Genomic DNA, 20,406 nt, shown 5'->3' with positions numbered 1-20,406 from the left:
TATGCCAACCACACTGGAATAGTGAGAGACACCATGGCCAAATTGCGAGAAGGACTAGAAAAACGAAAAAGGGAATGAGAGGCGCAGCAAAATTGGTTTGCATCATGGTTTAACCATTCACCGTGGCTTGCCACCCTGATATCTACCCTGATAGGGCCAATAGTAACAATCATAATAGCATTGATCTTTGGACCCTGTATATTGAATAAGCTCGTGTCGTTTGCCAAGAGCCGGCTAGAACAAGTTAACATCATGATGATAGAACGCCGGCAATTGCTCTAAGAATGTTCTTGCTTAGAATTTTTTACCTACCTCTAGTTCTACCCTGTTACCCTGTTACTCCCTGTTACACCCTAGTTATCTCTTGCATAAGCGTGCCTTGTATTTTCTATTCAAGTTTATAGTATATATTTTAACGTTTTTTACCCAAGATTATGATATATATCTTTTTAAGATTTTTACATTTAGCTAGTTTCATTATGCATGGGGGGGGGGAAATGTGGGTAGTTAGGATCAGGCGGCCGGAAGATATCACGCTGTATGGAAAGATAGGACCCCTCCCCTGATAGCCAGTAGCATTTAGGTTGTGAAGTAAGCAGACGGAAGTGACGTCGTAAACCCAAGGTATATAACGCCGTGTTACATACCAATAAACGCCATTTGCCGTTCACCACATTGGTGTCTGTGAGCCGATGGCCCGAGCGCCCTGGGGGAGGGGGGTCGCCGTGCCGTTCCTGAACCAGGTCACCACGCCTCACGAAGGCGACAACCAACTTGATCTCCTTCTATGACCAGGTGACCCGCCTAGTGGATGAGGGAAAGGCTGTGGATGTGGTCTACCTGGACTTCAGTAAAGCCTTTGACACTGTCTCCCACAGCATTCTCCTAGAGAAGCTGGCGGCTCACGGCCTAGACAGGTGCACTCTTCGCTGGGTAAAAAACTGGCTGGACGGCCGAGCCCAGAGAGTTGTGGTGAACGGAGTTAAATCCAGTTGGCGGCCGGTCACGAGCGGTGTTCCCCAGGGCTCAGTACTGGGGCTGGTCCTGTTCAATATCTTTATCAACGATCTGGATGAGGGGATCGAGTGCTCCCTCAGTAAGTTTGCAGATGACACCAAGTTGGGCGGGAGTGTTGATCTGCTGGAGGGTGGGAAGGCTCTGCAGAGGGACCTGGACAGGCTGGATCGATGCCTGAGGCCAACTGCATGAGGTTCAACAAGGCCAAGTGCCGGGTCCTGCACTTGGGCCACAACAACCCCAGGCAACGCCACAGGCTTGGGGAAGAGTGGCTGGAAAGCTGCCCAGAGGAAAAGGACCTGCGGGTGCTGGTCGACAGCGGCTGAACATGAGCCGGCAGTGTGCCCAGGTGGCCAAGAAGGCCAACGGCATCCTGGTCTGTAGCAGAATTGTGTGGCCAGCAGGAGCAGGGAGGTGATTTTTGACACCCCCAAAACAAACAGGTCATGGACCAGACAGGGACCCGGGACCCTCAACCCCGTGGCTCAGGTCCAGCACATGGGCACGACATCCCCAAACCCCACAGGTCATGGACCAGACAGGGACAGGACACGCCAAACCCTGTGGGTCAGGAGAAGGATATGGGCAGGACTGCCCCAAACCTCACAGGTCATGGACCAGACAGGGACGGGCCACCCCAAACCCCGTGTGTAAGGGCCACGATGGGGACAGGACACATCAACACACCAAAGGTCATGAACCAGACAGGGACAGGGCATCCGAAACCCCTTGGCTGAGGGCCAAGATACGTGCAGGACACCCCCAAACCCCACAGGCCATGGACCAGAAAGGGACAGGGCACCCCAAACCCCGTGGCTCAGTGCCAAGACACGTGCAGGACACCCAAAACCCCACAGGTCATGGTCTAGACAGGCACAGGACACCCCAAACAACATGACTCAGCGCAAGGACACTGGCAGGATATCCCCAAACCCGACAGGCCATGGACCAGACAGGGACGGGCCACCTCAATACACGTGGTTCGCAGCTAGGACACTGGCAGGACACTCCCAAACCCCACAGGTCATGGACCAGACAAAGAAAGGGCACCTCAAACCCCTTCGGTTAGACCAATGAAATGGGCTGGAGAAGGCCAAACCCCAGAGGTCATGGACCAGAGAGGGACAGGGAAACCCAAACCCTGTGGGTTAGGGCCAGGCTATGAGTCTGACAGCCCCAAACCCCACAGGTCGTGAACCAGACAGGGACAGTGAACCCATAACACCATGACTCAGTTCCAGGACATAGGCAGGACATCCCCAAACCCCACAGGCCATGGACCAGACAGAGAAAGGGCACCAAAACCCCATCGGTTAGACCAACGACATGGGCTGGACAAGCCCAAAACCCACAGGTCATGGACCAGAGAGGGACAGGGAAATCCGAATCCTGTGGGAGTGGGCCAGGACATGGTCTTGACACCCCCTAAGCCCACAGGTCATGGACCAGACGGAGACGTGCAACCCCAAAACTCATGCATAAGGGCCACGATGAGGACAGGACACTTCAACACACCACAGGTCATGAACCAGACGGGGACAGGGCATCCGAAACGCCGTGGCTGAGTGCCAAGATACGTGCAAGACACCCCCAAACCCCACAGGCCATGGACCAGAAAGGGACAGGGCACCCCAAACCCCGTGGCTCAGCGCCAAGACACGTGCAGGACACCCAAAACCCCACAGGTCATGGTCTAGACAGGCACAGGACACCCCAAACAACATGACTCAGCGCAAGGACACTGGCAGGATATCCCCAAACCCCACAGGCCATGGACCAGACAAAGAAAGGGCACCCCAAACCCCATGGGTCAAAGCCACAACATGGGCTGGACAAGCCCAAACCCCACAGGTCATGGACCGGAGAAGGACAGGGAACACAAAACCCCGAGGCTCAGGGCCAGGACATGGGCAGGAATTCCCCAAACCCCAAAGATCCTGGACCAGACAGGCTCCCGGAATCACAAACCCCAAGGGTCAGGGCAAGGATATGGGCAGGACAACCCCAAACCTCACAGGTCATGGCCCAGACAGGGACAGGACACCTCAAACAACATGGCTCAGCGCACAGGCACTGGCAGAATATCCCCAAACCCCACAGGCCATGGAACAGAAAGGGACAGGGCACCCCAAACCCCGAGGCTCAGAGACAAGACACGTGCAGGACATCTCCGAAACCCACAGATCATGGACCAGACAGGGACAGGACACCCCAACACACGTGGGTCGCAGCTAGGACACTGGCAGGACACTCCCAAACCCCACAGGTCATGGACCAGACAAAGGGGACCAGAACCAGAGAGCGACAGGAAAACCCAGACCCTGTGAGTTAGGGCCAGGACATGGGCTGGACACCCCCGAACTCCACAGGTCATGGAACAGACCTGTGGAAGCCCTGTCTGCGAACGTGGAAAACCAGGACAAAATGTTAACTTCAGAAGAATATGTGCGTGGGGACAATATGGAAAAGAGGCAAAAGGAATCCCCCAAAAAATCACGTGAGCCAGACAAACCAGCCAATCAGCCCATGAACTCCAAACTGGATTTCGAGGTGCCAAAGAGAGAGGAAGGGTGCTGGTGGGGAACTCCCTTTCCCCGTGGTTGTGGGGGATCTGACAGCTACCTGTAAGACCCCTGTGGGGTGCAGGTGGGGGCTATATAGGTCTCCTTGTCCTTAGGTTGATGACCTGATTGCATGTTTCAAAAAGCTCTGGCTGAATGAGTGAGGGGAGAAGTGAGGAGGGTGCTGGCACTTGCCCACGTCCACCTGAGCCACACCAGCCAAACCCAGTATGCTGTGTGCGTGTCATGCCAAGGGATGGGGAAGGGAGTGGTGGTGGTGGATGTAAATGTACTGAATAATGTAGGACCTGAGCAGGATGCACACGGTATGGAATAAGGGGTGGAGGTTGTACTGGGTCTGGCTGGGATGAAGTGAATTTTCTTGTTAGCAGCCCCTCTGGTGCCGTGCTTTGCCTTGGTGGCCCAAACAGCTCTGATAACACACTGACATCGTAGCTATTGCTGAGCAGCGCTTGCCCAGCGTCAAGGCCTGCTCTGTTTCTCCCTCTGCCCCAACAGTGAGGGGGCTGGGGGTGGCAAGAGGCTGGGAGGGGACAAAGCCAGCACAGCTGACCCCCAAGTGACCAAAGGGATATTCCACACCACGTGATGTCATGGTCAGCAATAAAACTGGGGAGGAGGGTGTGTTCTTTGAAGTGTCCTCAGAGACTGGCTGGGCATTGATCTCCTGCTGTGAGAGAAGATTCTGCACTTATTAAACTGTCTTCATCTCGACCCAGGAGATTTTTTTTTCTCGCTTTTTTTCTTCCAGTTCCCTCCTCCATCCCACTGGTGGGGAGTGAGCAAGTGACTGGGTGGGGGCTGCCACATGGGGCCACTCCCCCACATGGGCACATAGCAAATAGGTTGGTATGTGCTTGTGAGGTCACTGGTGCCTAAGTAGATCATAGGCCGAGAGCTGGCACATGGCTTGTGTAAGTGGTTGTGACATTACTGATACCTGAGTAGCTGATAGGCCAAGAGTAGGCATGTAGCTTGTGAGGTCACTTGTACCTTCATATCTCGTAGGCGAGTAGGTAGCAAGTAGGTGGCTTTGTGGTGGTCAGGTCACTGATGCCTGAGTAGATGATAGGCAAGAGGGAGGCATATGGCTTGGGTATGTACTTGTGATGTCACTCTTGGCTGAATAGCTGATAGGCCAGGACCAGGTGCATGGCCTTTCTAGGTGCTTGTGAGGTCACCGGAGGCTGAGGCCCTCAACAGCAAGTACACGGCAAATGGGTGTACATGTTCTTGTGAGGTCCCTGGTGCCTGAGTAGCTGATAGGGCAGGAGCAGGCACCTGGCATTGTACTGGTTTTGGCTGGGACAGAATTAACTTTCTATTTAATGAAACAGTGAGCGCGCGACTGTATGGGACTTAGCTGCTGGCCGGGGTTAAACCACGACAGGTACGTGTAGGTTGTTTTGAGGTCACTGGTGCCCGAGTAGCTGATAGGGCAGGAGCAGGCCCATGGCATGTGGAGGTGCTTATGAGGTCACTCATGCCTGAGTAGCTCACAGGCCAGGAGTAGGCCCATGGCATGTGTAGGTGCTTATAATGTCATTGCTGCCTGAGGAGCTGATAGGGCAGGAGCAGGCCCGTAGTTTCTGTAGGTGGTATGAGGTCATTGGTGCCTGGATAGCCGATAGGCCAGGAGCAGGCCAATATGAGAGGCAGATGCTATGACATCATCTGTGGCTGAGCAGCAGATAAGCCATGGCATGTGTAGGTGCTTATAATGTCATTGCTGCCTGAGGAGCTGATAGGGCAGGAGCAGGCCCGTAGTTTCTGTAGGTGGTATGAGGTCATTGGTGCCTGGATAGCCGATAGGCCAGGAGCAGGCCAATATGAGAGGCAGATGCTATGACATCATCTGTGGCTGAGCAGCAGATAGGCCATGGCATGTGTAGGTGCTTATAATGTCATTGCTGCCTGAGCAGCTGATAGGGCAGGAGCAGGCCCGTAGTTTCTGTAGGTGGTATGAGGTCATTGGTGCCTGGATAGCCGATAGGCCAGGAGCAGGCCAATATGAGAGGCAGATGCTATGACGTCATCTGTGGCTGAGCAGCAGATAGGCCATGGCATGTGTAGGTGCTTATAATGTCATTGCTGCCTGAGGAGCTGATAGGGCAGGAGCAGGCCCATAGTTTCTGTAGGTGGTATGAGGTCATTGGTGCCTGAATAGCCCATAGGCCAGGAGCAGACCAATATGAGAGGCAGATGCTATGACATCATCTGTGGCTGAGCAGCAGATAGGCCATGGCATGTGTAGGTGCTTATAATGTCATTGCTGCCTGAGGAGCTGATAGGGCAGGAGCAAGTCCATAGTTTCTGTAGGTGGTATGAGGTCATTGGTGCCTGAATAGCCGATAGGCCAGGAGCAGGCCAATATGAGAGGCAGATGCTATGACATCATCTGTGGCTGAGTAGCAGATAGGCCATGACATGTGTAGGTGCTTATAATGTCATTGCTGCCTGAGGAGCTGATAGGGCAGGAGCAGGCCCATAGTCTCTGTAGGTGGTATGAGGTCATTGGTGCCTGGATAGCCGATAGGCCAGGAGCAGGCCAATATGAGAGGCAGATGCTATGACATCATCTGTGGCTGAGTAGCGGATAGGCCAGGGGCTGTGTAGGAGCTTGTGTTGTCACTGGTGCCTGAGTAGCTGATAGGCCAGGAGCTGGCACATAGCTTGTGTAGGTGCTTCTGATGTCACCAGAATAATATTCAGGCCATGCCCAAATGCGGCCTTTTGGAAGAACCAAGGTCAGCAGAAGTCCGTACGCCGCGCACACGTGTGACAGCGTAACTCGTACACACGGTATCAGCAGTAGGAGGGTGTGAGGTCACCACCAGTATAACTCATGGGCACGCAGCAGTGGCAGGAGGAGGGTGGCAGCAGCCGTGGCACCGATGGCACCCCGTGGCTGTGGGGCTCGGTGCAGAGCGGCCGTGTGCTGCCACAAGGGCATCCCGGGGGATGGGAGCTGCCCGGCCCTGTGTCTGCGAGGCCGAAGGAGCAGCCCCTGCAGCCCTGGCTGGAGCAGTCGGGGTGGGGGTGGCTCGGGGGCACCCCAGGGCTGTGCCCGGGCACGGTGCCACGAGGAAACCACAGACTTCCTGCCTGGGCGCTGCGGGGGGAGCGCGGCGAGCGCCGTGAGGCCACGTGGGCTGTGGTTTGTGCACCTGCAGGCTGCGGCTCCCGATGCGCCGGCGGGGAATAACGGCCCCGTGGTGACACGCTGAGAGCCAGGGATGTGTCTGAGCCTCTGGGCTGTTCGTCTGCTGCCAGGGCAGGGACGTGTCCCAGCGCTGGCTCCTGGGAGGGGTCTTCCATGGGCTCTCCAGGGAAGGAAGGGGGAGCCAGCACTGCTGGGGTGAGGTTCTGGCCTGGGCTAAGGCCCATTCGCAGCTGCTGCTGCCAGCAGAGGGGGGTCTGTAGCAGGGGCAGGGGCTGTTTCCTTCCCTTCCTGACACAGACCCTGCTGCAATCCCAGCCCTCGGGTCCCCCTGGCACGGGGACGGCTGGACTCTCTCACCTTGGGCTCTTGGATGGGCCTGGCGTAGGAGATGCTCAGTGCTTCTGGTCAACACAAGAGGGTTCCAGGGGTGAAAACCCCTTTTCCCCCCCAACAACCTGCCCTGTCCTGTGACGGCCCCCCACCACAGTGACGTGACACCTGCAGCAGAGCCGTCTCTCATATATGGTCACGAACGGCGCTGGAGAAGTTCATTGGAGGGCTGGGCTGTGTCGGAGAGGAGATAGCTCCCGATAATGTCTAAAAAGGTCCTGCTGCTTTGATTGGCTCCTCCTGCAGCTGGGCTGGGATCTGCAGAGATATATTGCCCTCCTGTCATCATTGGCCCCAGGAGGCCCCAGGAGCTGAGGCAGGGAGCGTGGCGCAGCAGGGATGTGCTGGCAGGGCAGGAGGCTCAGGATGGGCACAGAGGGACTCCTGTCCCCTCAGATGCTGTGGTTGCTCCTCTGGGTACAGCTGTGCAGCGGTAAGTGCCCGTTCCCTTGTCCCACAGCCCAGGGCCAGTGGGCGCCAGCATGGTCATAGGATCTGTCTGGGAATGGGTTTCTTTGAGGTGCTACTGAGCTGAGGGTCAGAAGGTGCTCGAGTCCATGGACCCTGTGCCTGCCTGTCTGGGTGGGAGAGAGAATCTCCTTTCCCAGGGCTCCGGCGTTTCGGGCAGCCTGTGCCTGGCTGGATTCATAGACACTCGTAGACACCCTTTTGGGACCCTCTCTTCCCCAGCCGGTGGTGGCCTCTGGAGCCGGTGGTGGCCCAGCTGGCGATGGCAGCACCCAGAGATGCCCAGGGCACTGTCAACCTCTGGGGTGCCCCGGAGGGTCTGTGTGCTGCTCCCTGCCTCCCGGTTCCAGGGGAGCCCTGACCCCCTGAGGGCAGTTTGTGCCCCAAAGAGAGAAGGAGACGGGGACATCTGCGTCGAGAGACATCCTTCCTGGGGGGCCCGGCCCAGCGCAGGGGCTGGGCTAACAGCAGGGGCAAGGAGGGGCTGTGGGTGGGGAGATCATTGGAATCGTCTCGGTGGGAGCTCGGAAAGCCCTGGGGGTGGGGGTGGGTTTGGATGGTGCGGGGGCAGGTGGTTTGCATGGGAAGCCGGCCTGGGTACCCGGGGCTGTTCAGGGGAAGAGGGGTGGGCTGGGGAAGAGCGGGTGCCCTGTGCAGGGCTGGGCACAGTGTGGAGGTGTGCGTGGGCAGGGGGTAGGTGGCCGTTGGGGTGGGCAAAGGTGCCTTGTGTGGTGGGATGGCGAATGACCCAGAAGGGCCAGAACTGCACACCCCCAGCCTTGCGCAGCGTGTGGGGATAGAAGGGACCCCTGCACTGCACTGGGGACAGCCTGGAGGGGAGAGGGCTCCCACCCTGGTATCTCGTACATGGGCAGGGCGTTCCCCCAGACCTGCAGAGCTGGGCCTTGGCACTCTCCTGACTGGTCCCATGTTGGTGTTTGAAGGTGCTGCAGAGGTGAGGCTGGTGGATGGCGGCAGGCGCTGTGCTGGGAGAGTGGAGGTGAAACACAGGGGCGAGTGGGGGACCGTGTGTGGTGACTACTGGAGCATGAACGATGCGGCAGTGGTTTGTAAGCAGCTGGACTGTGGGTCTGCTGTTGGAGCTCCTCAGTACGGACACTTTGGGCCAGGATCTGGCCCCATTTGGATGGATGATGTTGGCTGTAAAGGCACCGAATCTGCCCTGTCTGAGTGCCCACACAGAGGATGGGGTGAAAATGACTGCGGTCGTGCTGATGATGCTGGAGTGATGTGTTCAGGTAAGAGAACAACCTGTTCCTCACCTTTGGGGATGTGACGGGGAAGGGACCTTGGCTGTGCCCTCAGGGAGCAACAAATGAGCACCGGAACATTGCCCAATGTGGCCGGGCACACTGCCGAGCTGGGGCTGTCATTGCTGGTGTTCCCAGTCCCTGGGAAAGCCCAGAGGGAGCCCACCCCAGGGTGAACTAACCCTGCCATAGTGTGTCAGCCCCTCTTCAGTCAGTGTCTTGGGCTGCAGATGGATCCTCCATCCCTGCCCCGGGGTGTCCACTGATCTCCACTGATCTCTACCCATTCTGCCACTTCCCAGCCAACAATGCTGGGGGTCCCTGTGCTGGAGAAACCAGGGGGCACTTGCGTGGCACTCCACCCCTTGGAGGAATGGCATGAGATGCTGGTCCCCCTGGGACATTCCCCTTCACAGGCATGAGTACCTCAGCTGAATCCAAAGGGCTTTTCAGAGGGCGTGAGCGCTGGGCCCTGGGAGAGGAACAGGGTGGCACAGAGCCCTTGGCTGCCTGTCCCCAGGGCTCAGCTGTGTGGTCCAGCACTGCGAGGCTTAGGAGCTTGGCAGCTGCTTGACTCTGGCTGCTCCCTTCTGCATCACCACGTGCCCAGGCTGGTCCTGGGACATCCCTGGGGCTGTGACAGTCCCACGGGGACACGGCCCCATGCAGGCAGCGCTGACCTGCTGCCCAACCTCTCCTGCCTTCCCATGGTTCCCCACACTGCCCCACGAAACAGAGGCTTTGGCAGCACTTACTGACTCTCATCTGTGCCTGCTGTTACCCTCTGAGCCAGTGCGAGCCGAGGGGGCATGCAGGTCTCCTGTCCCTCTGCCTGGCCGTTGGCTTGGGACCTGTGCACCTCCAGGCAGAGCACTGTGTGCCTGGCTGAGGACGTGCCCTCCGAGCAGGCATCGGAGAGGTCTGGACAGGCACCAGCCATGGGAACAGCTGCACCATTTCTGTGCTCTGTGACATCTGCCCCTAAGAGGAACCTCCCAACACTCAGAACAGCCCTGGGAGCAGGGTGCATTTCTGGCTGCATCAGGGTGATGGTCCTGCCTGGTCCCAAGCTCTGCAGAGGCTGAGCAGGCTGCAGCAGGCATTACCATCTGGGCCAGTTCTCCCAGACCTGAACTGCGCACCCCACTGCAGTGCTGGGGGGACCACACCGGGCAGCACAGGGCACCTTGTGCCGCAGCAGATTGTCTGAGCGGTGCCTGGTGCTGAGACAGACACAGACCCTCTAGTGCTGTGATGGTGTAGAGAAGGGGTGCTGGGGGGCCTGGACGTGTTTGTGTCACCAACAGTCCCCCAACAGCTTCCTCTGGGATGTGCAATGGGGGCGATTGGGTCATGGCTTGCTTGGAGGTGATGCAGGATGTGGTCATGTATCTGTCAGAGGGCTCCGGGAACTCCCAGTTGTTTTGGTTTTTTCCAGGATTTGTCCGGCTGGTGGAAGGGAAGAACCGCTGCTCAGGACGTGTGGAGATCCATGACGGGGACCAGTGGAAAACTGTCTGTGATTCCCACTTTGGTGCCAAAGCTGCTGGTGTGGTCTGCAGGGAGTTGCAGTGCGGTGTGGCCCTGCCTGTGGCTGGGCCAGCTCCCTTTGAAGAAGGGGTGGGTCCCATCTGGGCCGGAGAGCTGCAGTGTGTGGGGAATGAATCCCTCCTCGCCTCCTGCCCCAGGGGGTCCCCCAGGGACCAGCCCTGCACCCACATGAACAGCGCTGTTGTCACCTGCACAAGTAAGGACTCAGGGTGGGGTGCTGAACACTGGGGTGAGCTCCAGCTTGAGGGGGGGCAGGCTGTGCCTGTGGAGACAAGGGAACTGGGGTGTGTGTTCCCACAGGCTGGCAGAGAGGTGACCTTCTGGGGGATCCCAGACAAGGGCAGGGCTGGGCTGATGCCCAAGGACAAGGAGGAGCCATGGGTTGGGAGGGCTCACTGGGACCATCATGTTGCACCGCAGGGGACACAGAAAGGCCTGAGGGTGGAGGATGTCCTGGCAGATGCCCAGGGCAGGCTGTGGTCCAGGGGAGCTCGGGGCCCTGGGCAGAAGCAGCAGTGTGTGCTTGGGGGAGTCCTGGTGGGGGCAGGTCTCTTCTCGGGGTGCTGGCTGGGGAGGAGCGGGTGCCCTGGGTGGGCATGGGCCGGGGGCAGGTTGCAGGGGGTCGTTGGGGTGGAAGGAAGGCTGGGGTGCCAAAGTCTGTGGGGCCACGAATGAGCCAGCAGGGCTGGAGCTGGGCATCCCCAGCCTTGCACAGCCCATGGAGATAGAAGGGAACCCTGCACTACCCCGGGGACAGCCTGGAGGGGAGTGGGCTCCCACCCTGGCACCTCTGACTCTACCCGGGCAGGGGTCCCCCCAGACCCACAGTGCCGGGGGGCTCAGCACTGTCCTGACTGCTCCTGTGTCAGTGTTTGAAGGTGCTGTGGAGGTGAGGCTGGTGGATGGCGGCAGGCACTGTGCTGGGAGAGTGGAGGTGAAACAACAGGGCCAGTGGGGGACCGTGTGTGGTGACTACTGGAGCATGAACGATGCGGCAGTGGTTTGTAAGCAGCTGGGCTGTGGGTCTGCTGTTGGAGCTCCTCAGTACGGACACTTTGGGCCAGGATCTGGCCCCATTTGGATGGATAATGTTGGCTGTAATGGCACCGAATCTGTCCTGTCTGACTGCCCACACAGAGGATGGGGTGAACATAACTGCGATCATGCACGTGATGCTGGAGTGATGTGTTCAGGTAAGGGCAGAGCCTATTCCCCTTCTGTGGGGCTGGGACGGGTGAAGAGACCTGGCTTGTCCTCAGGGAGCAACAAGTGGGCACCGGAGCATTGTTCAATGTGGCCGGTCGCACTGCCAAGCTGGGACTATCATTGCTGGTGTCCCCGGTCCCTCGGGAAAGCCCAGTGGGAACCTGCCCAAGGGTGCCCATACCCTGCCTGGCCCCTGCGCTGGCTCAGATTATTCCCCCACCCTGTCCTGCATTGTCTGTTGATTCCCATCTTTCTCCTCCTATTCACCCAGGACCTGTCTGGCAGTGCCAAGGGCCAGGTCCCCCCATGCAGAGGCACCAAGAGTGACTCATGTGGCCACCCACAGTACCGGGGAAGGGCGTGAGATGGCTAGCTACTGTGGGGTTGTGCTCCCTGGCAGACACAAGTCCCTTGGCTGAATCAAAGGGGTTGCTTGGAGAAGAGGAGCGCTTGGCCTGGTCTGAGGAGCGGGGTGGCATGTGGCACCTTTCCCAGGGTCACCCCATGAAAGCCTGCCCGTGGGGACATGGCCCCGTCCAGGAGGGCTGACCTGATGCCCAGCCTCTCATATCTGTCCCAGCCCCTGGCTGCCTTGCACTTTTGGGTTTGCCAGCATTTACTGGCACTCCCCTGTGCCTGCCCTTGCACTGGGAGCTCGTGTAAGCCCAGGGTTGCTCTCTGTCCACTCTCGTGCCCTCCGCCTGGCTGTTGTCCAGGGACATGAGCATCCAGCAGCGCACTCTGGCCATGGCTGAGGACCTTTTTGCTGGGCAGGTGCCGGAGCAGGGGCTGGCACAGACACCGACCGCAGGTACAGCCTCACTCTACTTTTGCCCTGTGACATGTCCCATCTACCAGCAGTGCCCCACAGCCCAAGACCCCCCTGGGAACAGGGCACGTTTCTGGTGGCACCAAGAGGTTCCTCATGCCTGGCCCTGAGCTCAATGGGGCAGAGCAAGCTGCAGCAGGCAACAGCGCCTGGGCTCATTTCCCTGGAGCCCAAGTGCTCTGGGAGCTGCTGTGCCCAGAGACCAGTGCCGGGCAGCCCAAGGCCTGTGGGGCAGCAGCAGTTTGTCTGAGCAGTGCCTGTGGCAGTGGGTTTGGGAGAGAAGCAAGCCCACAAGTGCTGGGCTGATTTCTGAGGAGCGGCAGGCGGGCCCTGCTCTGTTTGTGCCATCAGCACCCCCTGAGAGCCGCTGGGGTGGTCGTGGGGCTTTTTGCCTTTGGCCACCTTGGACGTGGGATGTGGTCAGGGGACTGCCAGAGGGCTGTGGGACCTCTCAGAGGTCTTTGGTTGCTCCGGGATCTGGCTGGTTGGTCAGAGGGAATAGCCCCTGCTAAGTACATATAGTGATCCATGATGGGGACCCTTGGAAAACTGTCTGTGACTCACAGCTTGGTCCCAAAGGTGCCACCATGGTCTGCAGCGTCTGCTGTGTGTCTGCAAGAGACACATGACCTTGAGTGCTGTGATGGTGTAGAGAAGGGGTGCTGGGGGTCTGGACGTGTCTGTGTCACCAACAGTCCCCCAACAGCTTCCTCTGGGATGCACAATGGGTAAATTGGTCACAGCTTGCTTGGAGGTGATGTGGGAAAGTGGGCATTTCACTGCCAGAGAGCTCTCAGTTGGTTTGGTTTTCTCCAGGATTTGTCCAGCTGGTGGAAGGGAAGAGCCACTGCTCAGGACGTGTGGAGGTCCATGACGGGGACCAGTGGAAAACTGTCTGTGATTCCCACTTTGGTGCCAAAGCTGCTGGTGTGGTCTGCAGGGAGTTGCAGTGCGGTGTGGCCCTGCCTGTGGCTGGGCCAGCTCCCTTTGAAGAAGGGGTGGGTCCCATCTGGGCCGGAGAGCTGCAGTGTGTGGGGAATGAATCCCTCCTCGCCTCCTGCCCCAGGGGGTCCCCCAGGGACCAGCCCTGCACCCACATGAACAGCGCTGTTGTCACCTGCACACGTAAGGACTCAGGGTGGGGTGCTGGATCCCAGGGTGGGAAACAGAGCAAGGACCGTGCTGGGCCGGGCACGAGGACAGAAGGGGTGATGGGTTGTCTGCAGCATGAAAAGAGTGCAGAAGGAGAAGAAAGGCATGCTGTCCCGCTGGCCGCTCCGCCAGCTACCGAGGGTACAAGAGCACCGGCCCACCCTCAGTTCTCCTCCTCTGTCCCCAGAGTACACAGGGTTCAGGCTGGTGAACGGCAGCACGGCGTGTGCAGGGAGAGTGGAGGTCCAGGTGTTGGGGACCTGGGGCACCCTCTGTGCCTCCCGCTGGCATCTCTCGGATGCCCACGTTCTCTGTCGTCAACTCAACTGCGGGTTTGCTGAGTCCATTCCTGGAGGAGGGCATTTTGGGAGAGGAACCGGACCTGTCTGGAGAGACTCATTCCACTGTGACGGGACTGAAGCCCACCTGGGACAGTGCCCAGTGACCACCCTGGGGGCCTCACCCTGCTCCCATGGGAACAACGCCGCTGTCATTTGCTCAGGTGAGTGCCGGGAAAATGCTGCGTTAACTCCATTTGCCCTTTGTGTGCGACATGGCCACCCAAAGCAGGGCTCCCAGAGCAGCCCCAGGCTGAATTTCTCCCTGGAGAAACCCTTGCTTCCCCAGGAGCCTTCTGGAGGGCTTTGCCTGCTCAGACTGACTGCTCTACTGCGGGAGAGCTGAGGGCTGAACGGAAGCAGGCATCTGCCCCCAGGGCAGCGCCACTGCCAGGCCTGGCCTCCTGGCTTTTCCTACTGTGGGATGAATCCAGGTCGGGGCTGTTGGGCTCTGCTCCACCCCCTGGCTGCAGACAACCACATCCCACCTCCACAGAGCGCCCTGCAGAGCTTCATCCCACCACCCAGGCAGGAGCTCCTGGGTGCCCCCAGCAGCAGCAGAGCTGGGTGTGAGCTGCAGAGTGGGCCCATGCTTTGCCCTCACTTCTCGTCGGCCCAAGGCCCAATTTTGTCCTGTTTGGTCGGAGAATTCCCCCTCACCCTGCTCCTGAAGGGTGCCGTGCTCCCCAGTGCCGCCAATGGCCGTGGCATCTCTGCTCTCCGCAGGGTCAGCCGGCTTTGCATCCCTGCGGCTGGTGGGTGGAGGGAGCCGGTGCGACGGGCGAGTGGAGATCTTCCAGCGCGGGACTTGGGGCAGAGTCCTGGATGACCAGTGGGATGTGCAGGAGGCCAACGTGGTGTGCCGGCAGCTGCAGTGCGGACAGGCAGAGACAGCCTACAACCCCCCAAAGCCTGAGCGAGGGACGGGCCCCGTAGGGCTGCGAGGGGTCCGGTGCGCAGGGCATGAGACCAACCTGAGCCTCTGCAACACCTCCCTGCCCGAGAGTGCGCTGGCAGCAGGGGTTGCGGAGGACGTGGGAGTCATTTGCCGGGGTGAGCGGCACTGCCCGGGCCCCCCAGATGATGGGGTGGGTGGGCAGCCAGCCCCTGGCAGCAACTGGGGTTTCTCCCCACTGCAGGGAGCCGGCAGGTCCGGCTGGTGAACGGGGCCGGGCGCTGCGCCGGGAGAGTGGAGATCTACTACCAGGGCAGCTGGGGGACTGTCTGCGATGATGGCTGGGACCTCTCTGATGCTGCCGTCGTTTGCCAGCAGCTGGGCTGTGGAGGGGCGGTGGAGGCGGCCGCCTCCGCTCGGTTCGGGGAAGGCTCTGGGCAGATCTGGATGGGTGCCGTGAATTGCTCCGGGGCCGAAGCTGCTCTCTGGGACTGCCCTGCCGGGCCGTGGGGGCAGCACGACTGTGGGCACAAAGAGGACGCGGGAGTCATCTGCTCAGGTCTGTGCTGGGTGGTGTGGTGGGAGCCTGGTTCCCGGGGAGGCCAGGACGTGGGGAGAGCCGCGCATGGCCAAGGCTGTCCCTGGCTGCCTCTAAGCTCCTGCCTGAGCCTGTCCTGCGGACCCTCAGTCCCCCTCAGGGACCTCCCTCTGCCCCTGGGTGCAAGGGGGACGTGCTGGCCGTGCCCCTGCCTGGCTGAGGGCCTGGCGAGCGCAGAGGCGTCCCCTCTCCCACAGCCCCAGACCAGCCTCTTCCCCCTTGCTGCCTTTCCTCCCAGAGTTCATGGCCCTCAGGCTGGAGAACAGCGACGGCTGCTCCGGGCGCCTGCAGGTTTTCTACAACGGGACGTGGGGGAGCATTTGCTCCAACTCGATGACTCCCGATACGGTGTCGCTGGCATGCAAGGAGCTGGGCTGCGGGGACGGAGGATCCCTGGAAACACGCCTGTCCTATGGCAAGGTGTCTGGCCCTGCGTGGCTGGATAATGTGCAGTGTGGGGAGAAAACCAGCTCCTTCTGGCAGTGTCCCTCCACTCCCTGGCACCCGCAGTCATGCGAAGACCTGCGAGACGAGATCCACATCACCTGCAAAGGTAACTCTGAGCCACTTGGGCACCAGTGTCACCCCAGATCCTGCTCCCCGCTGCCACAAAGGCAGAGAAAGAGCTTGGAGGGGCTTTTCCTTTCCATGTCACCCCGGTGGCACAAATGTCACCACAGCCACACACATCCAGCAGCAGTTGCCACCCAGGTTGCCAGCAGCGCCTGGCAGAGGCAGAGGCATCCCCAGGTGAGGTCTCAGAAGAGACCAGACAGGGCTCAGAAGAGCCTCCCCTCCACAGACACACTACTGCTGCTCTGTGAACCAGGGACCTTTAGGGGCTGAGCAATCAGGGTCCCCCCAGGCCTGCGCATGCCCGCTGAATGACCGGGGTTCAGTTGCTGCCGTGACAAAGATGGTACGGGGAGGCACAAGCAGAGCTCAGTCTCGCTCTCTTCTGCACCATCCCCCAAACAGCCCCTTCACTACAGTGTTTCTCTCTTCAGGGGGACGCCCAGAAAGGTCCCCGGCCCCATTGGCCCCGTGCCCCAACTCCACGAGCTGCACAGGTATTGAGCTGCTCCTCTGTGCACCCTTCTTGTCTGGCAGGGCTCTGCGGGCTGTCTCAGTGCCTTGGGAGGTCTTTGCTTTCTCCAGACAGGGAGAAGATTCGTGCCGTGGGAGGCGAGGATGGGTGCTCAGGCAGAGTGGAGGTCTGGCACCGTGGCTCCTGGGGGACGGTGTGCGACGACTCCTGGGACATGCGGGATGCCGAGGTGGCGTGCAGGCAGCTGGGCTGTGGCCCCGCGCTGTCTGCCCTGAAGGAGGCTGCATTTGGGATGGGGCAAGGCCCCATCTGGCTGGAGCAGGTGGAGTGCCAGGGGACGGAGCCGTCCCTGCAGGACTGCTGGGCCCGGCCCGGGGATGGCGGTGCTTGCCGGCATAAGGAAGACGCGGCCGTACGCTGCTCAGGTGAGCGGCAGGGCTGGGACCCCTTGCTCGCGTATTGGCAGGGAGCTGGGGAAGGCCTTTCGCCCGCTTGGTGCTGGCATGGCCCCTGACCTGCCAAGAGCACGAAGGTTCCTGCAGTGAGGAGCCTGGTGCCAGGTGGGGAGCAGCCGTGGTGGGACTGGGTGTCCTCCGGCCACTGCCCATGGGGCCCTGCAGCCCCAGGGCTATGCCCTGGGCTGCCTGTGCCATCCTGCCTGCTGCCCAGAGCAGAGGCGCTGCACCCTGTCCCGGCCTCCCTTTCTAGCACTACCGGAGGGGCAATTTGGGTGGGACGTGCCAGGGACATCTACAGACACACACAGTGTGTTGGGGAGGAGGCTCCCCGGTACCCACACCCCCACCCTCTCAGCCCAGCTCTCCTTTTCCTCCTCTGCAGCTACACCCAGGACAACAGCATCCCCACCCCGAGCAGGTAACTTGTCCTCCCGCTGGGACTGGGTATCCCCGGGGCCAGGCTGTGCCCCACTGCTGGATGGAAGGGGCTCCTTGCTGGGGTGTGAAACTCCCAGGAGGAGGCACTGGGGTGGTGGTGGGGGTTGGGGAGGGTTTTAGTTTGCTCAGCAGGGTGGAAGCTTCCCCATCACTCACCCCGGGGGCTCTGCACCCCCTGCTGCCGTGTGTGATGGGAGTCAGGAGTGGGGCTGCCCCCACCTCTCCAGGCCTGGTGCTGCCCCTTCCATGTTCTCGCCCATGCAGATCCCACCCGGGGCCGTTTGAGCAGCAGCGGGAGAGTCTCAGTGCCCGTCATCATCTGCATCATCCTGGGGGCCCTCCTCTGCCTGCTCCTGGCCTTCCTGGCCGGGCAAGTGCTCCGTGCCAGGGCTGGGCACAGAGGTGGGTCCTTCGACAGCGGTGCCAGGGGGAGAAGCCTGCTGGAAGGGCTGTGGGGTGCTGCGGGCTGTCAGGCACAGGCAGGGCTGGGGGGATGAGGCTGTGTGCTGCCATCTGCCTCATGCACCACCCCACTGACTGCCTGGCTGTGGGGCACGAGCAGCAAGGGGTGGAGAGAGCCCGGAGGCGGGGGGAGCTCGCGATGGGGCGAGCAGGGAAATGGCAGAGTGGGGATGGCCAAGGCTGGCAGCGCTCTGGGTAGTGCTGGAGGGGGCTCTGGGGCAAGGGAGAGAACAGGAGGAGCGTGAGGCAGTAGGGTCCATCTCCGTGGTGTCAGGCCCCCAGGCTGTCCCTCTGCCCAGCCCTGCCCACCACCCGGCAGGACAGGGGCCCTGCTATAGACCCGTGGGGCAGATAGGGGGCAGCTCCAGGTGGAGAGGAGACATGGGAGCTGCTCCGGGGTCAGACAAGGGAGGCAGGACCCAGGGGCCAGAGGGGCATGAGCGCTGTCTCCGAAAGGATGATGCAAGGGTGACGCTGCCCCAGATAATCTCCACAGCAACGTTGCCCTCACGGGGGATGTGCCTGGACAGCACAGTTGGGCTGTGCTGTCGGACCAGTCCTGGGCTGGCCAAAGGAACAGGTTTGGGGGAGCACAGTGGGGTCCCATCCCCCTCTGCCTCTCCCTGGGCCAGCCCTGTCTCTGTCCACAGGCTCCAGGAGAGCTCAGGAGCTCTTCCCCGAGGCTGTGTATGAGGAGATCGGTTACAGCCCAGCGTGGGAGAAGCAGGAAAGGTTTGGTCGCTCAGGTGGGTGGGGGTCCTCCCTGAGCGGGAGGCACATCTGCAGGACCCTTTCCCCTGGCCCCAACCAGGGCTGATCCCCTGAAGCCCCCCAGCCCATGGTTCCTGCAGCGCTGGGGCCATGTGGTCTGTGGGGAGAGCATCCAGGTCCTGGGCCCGGGAGAGGAGCTTCCCCCAACCAGCTGGACAGCCCCTCTCTTCCTGCCCCTGCACCCAATGGGGCACCCGAGGAGCGAGGGAAGGGGCTGTCCTAGGGCAGCTCTGGGAGCAGCTTTGAGACAGTGTTTGTCCCAGGGGAGCAGGGTCAATTCCCAGCCTTCCTCCCCATGCAGCCCCAGCTCTGTGGGTCCCCCTTCCCCCGCAGTGCTGTCCATGCGGCAGGGCAGTGGGGCTCACTCCCTGACCCCCGCTGTGCATCTCTCCAGACTCCTATTCAGAGGAATCCCCGAGCCAGCTGCAGCCTTACCCTGAGAACACCGAGGAGGAGGATGGTCTGGGATCAGCACCAGGTAACGGAGGCAGGAAGGGGTTGATCTCCCTGCAGACATGTGATAGACAGCGGTGTCACTGAGCGTCACCGTCAGAGATGGGGAGGACATGGTGCTGCCAACAGCAGTGTCTCAGCCCTCTGTCCCTGCTCATCCTCCCCTCCTCTGCTCTGCAGGACCTATCTTCTCACTCCAGCTCCCCTCTCCTTTCAGATGTTCTTGTCCTGCCCGGAGGTGACCCAGCAGATGGCTATGATGATGCCAGGGAGGTTTCTGACCCTGGCGATGGTGCTGCCCCTGGGCAAGGAGCTTGGGAAATGCCCAGGGCACCAGAGGAGGGAGCAGGGCCCAAGGACGCACTGGGAGGTGAGAGGGAAAGAGAGTGCTGCTGGTTCCTAGGGTGCCGTCCCTGGTGCCACCCAAGTCTCTACCGTACTGACACCCAAACCCCCTGGGAAGGGGGAACCTGAGCCAGGAGTTTTCCTTGGAGGGACTGGGCGTGGGAGAAGGAGCTGAATGTGGTGAGGAGCAGGGAGGAAGGTGATGTACAGACCCCATGGGACGAACTGCAGTGTCCTGCCTTGCTGCTTGCAGGGGGTAGCCTGTGCTCCCGGAGAAGTGACGGGGTCCCTGGAGCTGAAGGAGACACCTCATCCCTGACCCTGGGGAGCATGGGCTATGATGATGCTGAAGAGGTGTCCCTGGCACATCCCCGTGAGGACACAAAGGCTGTGACACCAGAGCTTGCTACGCAACCGTCCCTGAGCCCCAGGCCAGCAGAGCCCATCTCTGCTGTGCCGCTGGGTGCCGCCAGGAGGGAGGAGAGGTCTGTGCAGCTGGGAGAGCTGTGAGCTGTGAAACATCTCCCTGTGCCATGGGCAGCAGAAACCGCCTGGCGTTTCCTCTGTCTTTATTCCCATTTTTACACGGTGCATCCATATTTGTTCCTATGAAAAGTCTGTGAGGGCTTTGACCCAGAGCTGGTGCCCAGGTGTCGGGTTGTCTCCCTGAGTCTGCTGAGGGGGCGCAGAGAAGAAGGACACGGTGGTAGGGAAGGGGCGCGTCTCAGGGACAGCAGGCTTGGGGTCAGGCTGTGGGGCTGCGAGAGCCCATGGTCCCTGGGGAATAATCCTGCTGGGCTTGTGTCGGGGCAGCACTCGTGTGCAGGTACAGGAGGGATGGGAGCAGGGGGCTTGGGGGCACCTTTCCCTCAGCACTGTTGGAGGGCCAGGGGGATGGAGAAAGGGTCCCCATGAGACGCATGCAGCAGCCAAAAACCATGGCCTAGCCCCTGGCCTGGAGAAGGGCCCAT

General features: G+C 60.4%; 1 pseudogene; it reads left to right on the top strand.

Moving 5' to 3' along the window:
• The first annotated feature begins 7,518 nt into the window (after window positions 1-7,518).
• On the top strand, window positions 7,519-19,946 carry LOC142076279 (scavenger receptor cysteine-rich type 1 protein M130-like; annotated as a pseudogene).
• The last annotated feature ends 460 nt before the right edge of the window (window positions 19,947-20,406 follow it).

This window comes from Calonectris borealis, unplaced genomic scaffold, assembly GCF_964195595.1.
Source record: "Calonectris borealis unplaced genomic scaffold, bCalBor7.hap1.2 HAP1_SCAFFOLD_40, whole genome shotgun sequence".
Lineage (NCBI taxonomy): Eukaryota > Metazoa > Chordata > Aves > Procellariiformes > Procellariidae > Calonectris > Calonectris borealis.
The sequence above is the reverse complement of the archived record's forward strand: the minus strand, read 5'-3'. Positions and strand labels throughout refer to the sequence as shown.